Source organism: Tribolium madens, unplaced genomic scaffold, assembly GCF_015345945.1.
Source record: "Tribolium madens isolate multiple individuals breed KSU strain unplaced genomic scaffold, Tmad_KSU_1.1 Scaffold_3;HRSCAF=73;Tcas5.2_LG2, whole genome shotgun sequence".
Taxonomy (NCBI): domain Eukaryota; kingdom Metazoa; phylum Arthropoda; class Insecta; order Coleoptera; family Tenebrionidae; genus Tribolium; species Tribolium madens.
Window position 1 is genome coordinate 7,252,445 of NW_025401006.1, and position 12,375 is coordinate 7,264,819.

The following is a 12,375-nucleotide window of genomic DNA, read 5'->3' on the forward strand; positions in this document are numbered from 1 at the left end:
ATGTTGTTTCATGTATTTTTTTATTATCGGAGATTGTCCTTTTATTTAAAAACTTATAAAATAGGTACCTATGTTTTATCTTCTGTCTAGTAGATTATACTTTTAAGATCTTTATGATAGTTGTCTGTACTATTTTTATTTTAAGCAGTCACTGTATATTACGAGTAGGTATAATAAGAAAAATAAAATAATTAATACAGTACCTACCTAATTTATACCTACGTCGCCATATACCATGTGTTTTTTGTAGTAAGTATATTCTCTACTACTAAAAATAATAAATTGAATAAGAACATTTTGTTTGCATGGGATTATCATTTTTTACCAATTTTCAGTCTAAACATAAATATTTTAACAGATTTTAATTTACTTTTATAACATTATTGAATTCATTAGGTATTTTTAGTGAAAGCTTTCTAATCTATAAGGTTAGGACATGTCGTTAGCTATGTTTACTCCTTCGAGTGTCCTTTTTTTATCTTAACGTAATTAATGATGACCTAAAAAAATTCTTGGAATCCATTTCAATATTTTTAATTAAGAAAAGTGGTTTTTCCTGTATTGTCATTTGATTACGTCACGTCGCAATCGATATCGTGCTCAAAAGCTATTTTTCTCCGATAGTTCTTGAATGAGGTCACAGATCCTGTAAACACCTAAAAATTTGCATGATTTCGTGAAAATTTGTGTTTCGGTTATAAATTCTTGTAGATAATGATTAGGAATCGTCATGCGTCCCTGTAAATTCCAGGTATGCGTCCCATTACAAAACATTAGCATTTAAATGCGTGAAAGGAGCCTAATACCGGATGGTACCTCTGATCAGTGCATCCTCCGGTCTCCGGTGCATCAACCTTGATTTTCCTCACTGCCTTTTTACCGGGTAATTATCGTTTTGCATGTAAAGACACTAAAACCGTACAATTCGAGTGGACACCGATCTTGCTCGTTACCGGAACAATTAACGAAATGAGCGTCCAAAATGGCTGTAGCTGTAAACAAGAAGAAATTTCTTTGTATGGATCGTTGTAAAATTGCGCATGTCTGTAGTGTTTGCCGGTCTTGCCATGTCGCAGTCATTACTCCGAACCGCCCCATTGCTTCGCTAACATACGAACAAGCTCCAAATTCCTGCAAATAAATGAGTATTTAGACTAAGACTCGGACGCCTTGAATGCAAATAAACATCGCGTGTTATGAACATAATAATCTTATATTTATACTTATAAGCTGGAGTTACGTCAATTAGCTTATATTCAATACCTGGCCAATACTTAGAAATAAATTTATCGCGATATTATGCACCGAGAGGCAAATTAACCGGAGCAAGGGAGTTGCACAAAAGCACAAACTTTCTTAATTATTGCAGATGCAGTCTTGCAAACTTGCAAATGGACTAAAGCAACCAACTCCAGTATTTCTCTTCTTTTATTCAAATTAACTAGTTTTACGATAAAAGTTTGTGACCCCGCGTGAAAAAATACAAATTAACATATTATCACTTAAATTGCTGCAAAATTTTTAACCAAACCGTGTTATTACTACCAGTTGCTAAAAAACATTCACACGCTTAATTAGACATTATTTCTTTTTACAGATGGAGATTACGTTCATAACTCGTCTCGTGCATTTTTATCCTCCGTAGTCGATGGGTGAGTACAGTTATAATTATTAAAGTTTCATTTTACATAAATATGTCAAGTGAGACATCCTACCTTGTTATTTCCATGCCAGAAACAAAGCGAAACTGGCTTCCAGCGTTATTATTAAACATAATCTGTACATACGGTATGTGCACAGGTAAATGGATCAGCTTTATTGGTTATACCTACCGCAAGTGGCACATTTACAACTTAGAACCTCAAGCTCGGAGCGCATAATCTTGGAAATACTTCCAGCAAAAGGGGGTATTTAACATAATTGTGCGTTCATAGAGCCGAGGGAGGTAAGAATGCCTACATGGGCTTTGAGGTGAGCTTAGAGAAAGTTTGCCATATTTAGGACTCTTTTGACTAAATAATGACTTTTAAAGCAAAGCTTTTGTGAGATTTTAAACGAGTATTTTTTTGTTTTTTTTTTTAATTGTGAACAAGGAAAATTAAAAAAGGTAGGTGCTCAATTATTTTAAAACAATTTTTTTTAGAAAATTTATTACGTCGCTTATGAATAGAAAAAAAAATAACGACCAAAATTTGTATGATTCCTTCGACAGCTTTTGGTCAGTTTTTAAATTTTACATTTGTCGCAATAAACTGTCAGTAACATGCATATACATTTTTTAAAACTATGTGTTATACTTACATTAACTGGTTTTAAAATAAAATGAAATTATTTAATATTTTTAATTTATACAAATTGTGTGAATGCTGCTCAGAAAATAATAAAAATCTATTAAACATTATTAAATTTGAACAAACAAAAAATGCTGGTTGGTTGGTTATTTTTGCGGATGTTCTGCATGGTAATTAATAGGTATAGGTATAACATGTTCATACAAAAAATTGGTATTAATGTGTTTTATAAATTCGTTTAGGTTCTAAAGGTAAATTTTGAGTAACATAGGTATTTTAAATATGAAGATAATATTTGATGTTTTCTGTGAATGAACAAGCTACATTTTGTTGCTTTATTTTTATGGCTGGAATTATAAAACAATATTTTTTTTTATTTTTGTATTATTTAGCTTGAGCGAATTATTTTTAATAAAGCTCGCTCGGTCGGAAGCCGTTGAAAGTTTTCGCTATAACGTTTCTCGTTTTTAATTGTGCAATTCTCGTGGAAACTCTTCTCGTGTGTAATAGTTTGTAAAATCCAATGTTGAAAGTTATCGAAATTAGTTTGAAAATCTTGGTATTTTTGATGATCCGTCTGGGTTTAGCTGTTCTCTATCGGAATAATACCTCGGTATAAGAAGAAAACTCATATAAAATCCTACGAAAGTAAATAGAAAATAAAACAAAAACATGCCAGCCCGATAGGTCCCCGGAGTTTCCGGAGCAAATAACCGTGCTCGGGGGTGGGAGACTGATATATCTCTGGATCTCATTTATAGTATAAGAGACGGTTGGAGGTATACCTGCTGCATCATATCAATACGTACGCCTCGTCGGCTACAGCTCACATTTCCCCAAGACATCTAATATACAGGACAAGCCGGAATGTAATGTAATATATACGTAATGCACCCGGCGACCGGTATGGCTCTCATATACAACGTAAATGTCCAAAAGTCTTTTAGTCTGACCCGGCGCGGATCACGTACTCTGAACGAATTGGCGGCGAGGACATATCTATGTGACGTGGCCAATGTGCAACCTAAAATTTATATGATCTTGTTTTTTTTCCCAATACGTACGATAATAAAAATATTGTTACGAGAAACTCGCTTAACTTTTTATATCTAGCGCTGGATTATTTACAAGACTTCACCAAATGTAATTAAACTAAATGGACTCGGAGTATTAGACAAATAAGACCGCATTTTAGAGACACTTTCGCAAAACTTTGAATTTTCAAGCTCGAGGGCTGAGTGCTCACGGTGATTCAACAAACGATTTCTACTATTTTTCACAAGAAACTTTGATATTTTCAATAATCATTTTTAAAAATGGGTCGCCAAGTTCTGCTATGCGAGCCAAATTCTAGGCAATTACTTTGTTTATCTCTACATCCAAGTAGGTTTTTAAAATAAAAACTAGACTAAAATTTACATTATTTATGTTTGTATAGGATAAATTTTGGTGTGAAGGTCACCATTTTTTTTTGTCACTTTATGTAAAAAACAGGAGTACCTACTTTATAAATGCTATGCAAGACATTAGTTAAATATTAATAATTTATTTGTACCTAAAGCTTTAACAGTATTGAAAACTTTAAGCTAATTTGTTTATTATCATTTACAGTTATGGACAATTATTATTTTAGTTCAGAATGATGATGATTTGCATATGTATGTTAAATAGGTAATTGTGAAACAGAATTGCGATTGCAGATAAAACAAAGTATGTACTACATGGCAGAAAAATAATTTTGGATGTTTGTAATTTCTTCTTATTGGAGCACAATGAATTTGGTAAATTGTACTTTTATCTGCAAACGTCACAAAAGTGACCACTTTTATGACTAAGTGTTACAAGTAAAAGTTTTACCTTTCAGGCATAGAGTAAAAACTTTGTTTTTTCGCCTAAGAGTTTTTCACTTTTATACCATGACATTTACCAATGTTGTGTTTTTTTTTTGTCTCTTTCGGTGCTTCAGCAATTTATAAAGAGTTATGTGCATTGTAGGTCATTTAAGTTAAGTTAATAAACACTTTTGGAAATCTCGACAAAAATTCTGATACTGACGCGTGCTATTTTTGAGCGTATGTCAATTTGACTACGCCAGTAGGGAGTCTGTAAATTCTACCGGTCAGTTCGAATCCAAGGATTAACTTAATAAGGGAGATAGATAAAATTCAGCAAAGATTAAAATGCGGTAATAAACAGAAAGTTTAAATCTGTTGAATCTAGATATTGTTTAACGAGTGGTTTATCATCTACGAGGTGGAATAAAACGTCCGATTTACACTCAAACGAGTTGAATACAACATTTTATTCTTCGCATTAGACTAAATAAACTTGCTTTAAATCCGTTAAAAATAATCTGACGTTTCGTATGGAGAAATGCCAAACAGTCAAAACTTCTTTACACGGGAGAAAAACCGTAATTTTGACAGTGTCGAAGAATAAAAATTATTTATAGAAAAAACGATTTTTCAATAAAAAATGTCAATATTTTATATAATTTTTATACTTTCAAAAATTAAATAAAAATTATTGATTGTAAAAAATAGGTAAAATTTAACTCTTATTAATGTTAAACGGTATACCTAATTATAATAATTTTAAATTAAAACTGCTGTCATTGGAAATTTTTTTGTAAACATAATTAAATATTTCACGATTTTTTAATGAATTAAATATATTTCACGATTATTTTGCAAGTACGTTTCAAAAAGAATAATTGCCATTAAGAAAAATAGCAAGTTTATAATTAGAGTGTCAATATACGAAAATTATATTGAATGTTAGCTTTATCAATTTATATTACAAATAAAAAAAACTAATAATTTATTAATCGGTGATTTATAATAGCCTTGACAATTAACACACTTACATTTTTTATTTTAAAGTTGAAAATTGTTATGGTATTTATAAAGTAGTAGATTTGCTATTTGTAATTGTTACGTTATTAAATTATTTGTTGTTAACAAAAATTAATTTGTGACAAAAATTAGTGTTTAATTTGTGTAATTTTGAAAAGCTTAAATTCATAAATATTGTTTTATTGAATTTTATTATATTGTTTAAATGTTTCTTGCAAGAATTTTTGATATTTGATTTAATGTAAAAGTATTAAAGAAACTTTTAAATAGTGTCTAAAAGCAAACAATTGTACACATAATTTTATTGAAAAATTAAATTTATATATACCTATTATAGACAATTGATTATAAAAAATACTGTAGAAATTTTATCTGAGAGAGCTTTAAGTGTTTGTAATTTTTTAAATATAAATTTAGAGGTTTGGAGCATTTTTTGCTCAACTTTTTTTAATGTCTACATAACTGATGGGAATTTTATTGATTTTGAGTTGAAAATATTACTGATCGGAATGTTTGCAACGACTAGACTGAATCGATCGGAATGCTATATAAAACGTGTTTGAATTTAGTCGTTTCGAGCACTTGTGCAAAAACCGGATTAAAAAATGCTTCATATTTTAACAAATATCGCAAAGTGCATCCAATTCTCGCAAAAGCGTCCAATTTGAGTGCGCCCGTTTGGCTGAATGTTTTATTTTCCTATTTACTTGGTTCAGATTTTATATGAGTTTTCATCTACCTCGGAATTATTCCAATCCTGCGGCTAATGAAAATGCACCAACACTCCTTTTTGCAGCGCTTGCATTTAGCAAATTAATTTTTGCGTCGGGATTTTATTAAAAATAGAGGCGACTTATCTTCAAACCACGTTCAATAAAAGCACACACATTTGCGTAATTTGCCGGATTATCGTCTCGACTTGAGCAATTTATGTATTTGCGACAAGTTTGTACATTTCCATAGAAAGAAAAAACTATCAAAGCTCGAACGAGAGGCGATTTTTTCAGCGCTTTATCGCGACTTTGCCATCTTTAGAAGCTAATTCCACAGTCCTCGCTCTCTTATTCCCTATTTACCGATCGGCTTTCTATAAACTCGGAATGTTTATTTTAAAACCGGCATCTTGTCGTGAATTTTACACTTTTTTTCAAATGCTCCACTTGCCGTAACAATAATATCCAATAATTTAAAACACATCCTGGCCGTTTACTTTCTCTAAATCGAAATCATTAACCTGAATGGCGAAAATATGTGTGCCTCCTGCAGGGACAGGATAAAATAACTGCTCTTAAAATATGCGAGTTTGTGGCAACTGCACAATTTAAAATATACAAGAAATCATTTTTTCACGGGGATTAAGAAATGCGGATGACCCTGATTAAAGATACAGTTAGTTGTAAGATGGTCGAACTGTTATCATCGCTGCCAATTAAATTCTTCTTTAATTAATTGAAGTGCGACTTGACCATATGGACGTAATTGGACGCAGACCTACCGCATAAAAGAATTTTTCTCCAACTTAAAAATGCAAATACATACTTGTTCCATTTACATTTTTAACAAGACTGTTATAATAATTATTTCTCTTAATGTCAAAAAGTGTCTCACGACTCGATTTCATAATTACGATAAAAAAGTAAATAAATCAAAGGAAAATAATTTTAAATCATTTATCAATTGAAAATGTTGCGTATTTGATTTAAAAATATCTCGGAAATTAACCAGAATGGAATATTTAAAGGCCACGACTATCAATTATTTATTGAATTGCAAACATTTTTTGCCTAAAATCGGTAATAATAAAGAGAGGATTATCACTAAGTCGGTATTTTTTGAACACATCAAAGTGTCGTTTATTGGCTAATTGATAAAATTAAGTCACAATAAAATGAAAGAAAAATATATTTATCATGTAACACTTACCCACTTGTTTATTTAAATTTTATTTTATTTTTACTTTAGTTGGTTTTTACATGCAATATCTAGGGGGCGAGTTTTTATCACATTCTCTTTTCACTTCCTTTCGTAAATTACATAAGCATAGAATTTGCTGATGGAAGTTTGTAATCAGATAAATATTTTCCCTCTTTTAAAATCAGTCAGTGCACCGGCTATTCGATTTTTTTGTTACGCCTTTTTTGTAATGGCCGACCCAACTTTCTACATTTCGTACACAAAAGCTTTAAAGCCATATTGTCCCTCCATTATCCTTTGTGGAGAAAAGCCCGTTTTAGAAAGTTTGCCTCATTGGTCAACCCTACAAAAATCCTTCTATTTGAAATAAATTGAATAATAAAATGGAAAAAATATTTTTGAGTGTATTGCGTCCATTGCAGTGCAGTGCAGTATTGATCCGCGGTGTTTCTCGTAGGACTGTTGCCGCCATCTGTAGCCACATCGCGCGAAACTAGTTTCGGTTTTTTATTTTTTCTTGAAGCAGTCCGACCAGTACTATCCAATTAAATCAGATAAAATAAGTTGTTTGTGGTAAAATAATCTAGACGGGTAAAACCGCATACGTTTATAACGCAAAAGGAAAAAAAAATACGACTCGTAACTTATTAAAAAAAATGGGGTCTTGTCCTTATTGGGACACGGCCTTTGAATGTTTTCGGCCGGGCTAGTAGAGGAGGAGCAACAGGTAAAGAAGTCGTAACGGTACTTAATACTTCCGAGTTTCCCCCACAGTCGGCGCTAATGTCAGACTTGAATCCGATTCTTAATTTTTCGCGCCGATGGTAATTTATTCGGAAAGCGTAGCTGAGATAAATTTGGCGTAAAATTCGTCTGCAGGTAGAGAATATCGTGGAATAATTTCAAGAGTTGTGCATCTGAGGATAGCGTCATATTTTTGCTACGTTCTTCGAAAACAAAATGAACTAAAATCTTAAATTCTCATTTCGGTGAGAACGTGACGCTTTACAAGCATGCCTCGCTTGAGGCGGAACAGTCTAAACGGTGGGTAAGCAAAGGGTGCCGCAGCTGTGAATTCAAACTAAAAGAACGTTCTTTAAAAACAAAAGCAAGAAAACAAGGTCTTAGACGCGGTAATCTTGCTACCTCGAACTTGGTACTTTGATGAAATGAGATTGAGATGCTCCTGCTGCAGAGATATTTTGGGGAAATATCAAGCGAATTGGCAGCGATTTGTTGCAGGATTTAGAATACGACAACCGTGATAAAACATTCTTATTTAAAATTTTTCTTCCAGTGATTAAAACTTTCTCGGTTTTAATCGACCTGAAACCAGTTTAGCCTTGACAAATCCTCAGTGATTTACAACTTAATTAAAATTAAATCGGAGCCAATGCGACTTCCACCAAAAATCTTTAATTCGAACTCGAGATAAAAGTATGACTTATCTCCGAATAGTTAATTAAGAGGCCACAAAACTCAAGTCTTGCAAAGTCCCGTATTATTAAAGTTTGTGCAGCAAGTGCAGCCATTCACCGAAAATGCAATATCGCGCCACTTTTATACGACGCGATTCGTCGCCACTCCACCAGATGGAGTGAACATTGCCCAAGAAAGTTTCTTTGAATTATTCACACTCCGGCGCCATAAACGGAAATAAATTTCGAAAAATTTTCGACCAACGTCACGGCGATATTGTTAAAAATAAAAATATGACCGCCAGTATGCAAATTCGCAGGTAAATTAAGCAAGTTATGGCGTGCATAATCCGGCGAATTCCGCTAGTTGGGAGAGTTTGACACACAGCACGAGGGCGCTGCATACGAATTGCACATCGGCGAAATTGACTTGCAACAGGAACGGACTCTATATTTTATGGAATCAATGAATCGCGAGAGGACCCTGTTTGTGATTAGACAACCAACACTGCGAAATTTACTACGTGTATTATTGGTTGCATTGATTGGCTGGTGGTTATTAGAATATCGATTAGGTGAGTCCTGGACTGGCCACCCATCGACATGCAAGGGCTATCTAAGCAAGACGTGACCGTCTACCAGGAATATAAATCGGTAAATTAGCTTGCACCATGGTGGTAGCACTTGACGTGTTTACTCCAAAACTGATGATGCCGTTGAATTTAATTCCTTCGAAACAGTGCATTTAGCTATCAATTCGTATCATGGGTGTGTCTTTGCATTTTATGATAACTAGCAGGAATCCGATAATAACGCGGATTACCTTGGGGGTAAATTTGGCTCTTTGGAAGAAAACGAGAACAAGTAAAAGGCTATAATCTGATGGAACTTATTATGTAAGACTTAACAAGCTTTATGCTTTTAGTTCCGTCCCGGAATGATTTTTTCGAAGATGTATTTTGAATTTAAATTTATTTTTTTAATGGCTTGCGTGTCGATTCCGATGTAGTTTCCGAATGATTTATGATGAGATCGAAAAAGAATAAGTTATGAGCGGTCGGATTGGTTCTGGTTTATGTTTCTTGGGAGTTTGGAAGGTTAATGGATGGGCTGAAAGTCTAAATGGGTTGGATGAGCTCAACGCTGACACAAACTATTCCTATAAATAAAGAGCGGAAATTTTCACAAACTTTTTTCTCAAACACTTTATGCAAAAAATAAAACATTTCTAATTTTTATTTAAATTAATAAATACATTAAAGAGGTGTTGAATTTGTTTCTTATTGTGTGACCTGACTTAACTTAACTAGACCTGCCGTTTTTTTTAAACTTTTAACATTTTAGTTAGTGTGAATTTTTTTTTTTTTTTTGATAACATCATTAATAACACTGACTTTGAACTTACTTGACACTATTTTTGTAAAAATTATTTCAATTATTAAATTAAATATCTAATGAGGAAATACATAATTATTTAATTTAAGATTGGAGGTGGGGTAAAAGGGTGCTAAAATTATATTAAACTATATTATGACCTGATTTAATCTGACAGAAATTGTTTCTAAAAAGTGTAGTGCTTTTCGAAATGGTAATTAATTATAAAAACTTATCAGGGAAAACTAGACAAAAATTTTGGTCTCAAATTATTTAAAAGTTTTTTTTATGACCTGACTTGACTTGATCTGATAAAACTTATATATAATTATATAATATTCTGTAATTTTTACAATTTTAAAAAAACAAAAAAGTATTTTTGTAATTGAGACTGGTAACTTGATCTGATTTTATTTGACATAACTTTTTGTAAATGTAAATAATAGTAATTAATATACAGGGTGCGCCAGAGCTCGCACCCCATAGAAAAATGTTATGTAAGGTAAGATAGCGGGAACATTTATAAAATGTAAAAAAAAATTATTTATACAAATTTATAAGTTATCAGAGTTTAAATTTTGCACTTTGACTCTATTTATTTCTGTTGGAAAAATGTTTTTTTAAGTTTTTTTTTGCTACAGGCCATTAGAATAGGAAACAAGAAAGCTGTATACTAAATGTAACTCAGTTTAATATTATTTGTGGCTTTTATTCCCAAAATTTTTGTACCTTTACTAAATAATTATAAAAAAACATATACAAGATCATCAGTAAGTATTATTAAATAGACATAAAAAAATGTCAAATGTCAAAAAATAAATGTTAAAATTTATTGACAAATAGAAATTTTCAAACATTTTTCTCCATGTTTCTGACAAAACTGTTTTTCTCCTGTGGTTGTATGTACATATATTATCCGTGCCAACATTGTCACTTGTTTTTATTACTTTGGAGTGAAACATTCATTATTAGCTTAGATGGAGAAAATCATTTTTTTAAGAATCAATCAAGATATATGTCTTAAAGTATAGTGAAAAAAATATTTTGATAGTATGAACTGACTTGCTAATAGATAAATAAGTAGTTTTTATGTCAATTTATTCTAGAGGAAGATGTGGTCTTAAAACTACCAGTATCTACTAGGTATATCTACCTACTTCTCAAAATTGGTGGGGTGAAGTTTGTTAAAAAAACTAATTAATAGCTAGAGCAAGGTGGGGTAAAGCTATGGTGTGAAGGATTAAAAATTGTGGGAAAGCATCGGCGACATGGCGTAATAGCCTCCGCCATCGGCTATAAACACTCGTGGAATGTGATTTTTCGGGTGGGATTTTTTCGGTTGATTACGTTAGAAGCTCGCCGGGGAAATTGAGTTTTGTCACGTTGACTCGTCTGTTTATGATCCATGTTTGCCGACGTGTTCAAATATTTTTCGCTTTGATTAAACACAGAAAAAGAAACGATGTTTAATTTAGAATAAAAGTCGAGCAAAAAGATCAGAAGTGCAGGACCGGCTTGGTCCCGAAGCGCCCGTTGCGTGTCTCGACGATAGTCGTAAGTTGTGGGACCGGCTATCATAACCGGTTGCTATCTGCAAGCCCCCGGGATTTCGCTCGTGGTATTCGTGATGTGGACGATGCGGCTTTTGCTCTTTTTGGGAGAGAGTCGTTGAACGCAGACTTCAAATTTTAATGACGGTATTGGGGGAAGAACACACGGTGGACGGAAATATCTCACGAATGAGTAGATGTGTGATCAAAAATGGACGTTTATCGTAATTGTTATGTTTATGTACGAGTGCTACAGGTGAAAGCTTATTAGAAATTATTGATGCAATAATTAGGGTTTTGAACCGAGATTTGGATATAATTCTATTATTAGGATGATAACAAGTAGCCAGCCAAAAATAAAGGTTATTGTGACATTTTTACACAATTGGAACAAATACCTAATATTATTTTTGTACGAAAACAAAAGCACTTCGGTCAGATTAGAGTTATTTTGTTTCACTAACTTTTAATTTGTTTTAAGTTTATACATACAAGCAAGCTTTTTTACGTTCTATTGAAACAGGACAATACCTAGCGTTTATCATTTGGCAATTATTTTATTATTGGTAATTAAGGGTCTTAATGTAAATAAATTTATCCATAAATGTTAGAAAAATGACCCTTTATGATGAAATGACACAAGTAATAGTTTTACCTCTCATCAGGCATGGAGTAAAAACTATGTTTATCTGCAAACGTCACAAAAGTGACCACTTTTATGACTAAATGACACAGGTAAAAGTTTTACTTTTCAGATATGGAGTAAAAACACTGTTTTTACGCCTAGGCGTTTTCACTTTTACTTGACACTTACTTTGACATTTACCACTGTTGTCTCTTTCTTGTCCCTTTCGCTTTTTCAGCATTTTCTGGATAGGTACAAGGTAGATTATCAGCATTCGACATTTTGCACTATAAACTACACCAGTTATTCACCAGTTAAATCAATCAATTTCGAAATCTCAACACAAAT

General features: G+C 32.5%; 1 protein-coding gene across 6 annotated transcripts in view; it reads left to right on the forward strand.

The window, feature by feature from the left end:
• LOC123006926 (homeobox protein abdominal-A homolog) overlaps nucleotides 1–12,375 on the forward strand; it is a 124,134-nt gene that overhangs the window by 30,536 nt on the left and 81,223 nt on the right. For all 6 annotated transcript variants that reach the window (XM_044401853.1, XM_044401858.1, XM_044401855.1 and 3 more), the window contains one exon: nucleotides 1,598–1,652. The gene's annotated coding sequence lies outside the window, so the exon portion shown is untranslated. The remainder of the gene's footprint in view (nucleotides 1–1,597; nucleotides 1,653–12,375) is intronic.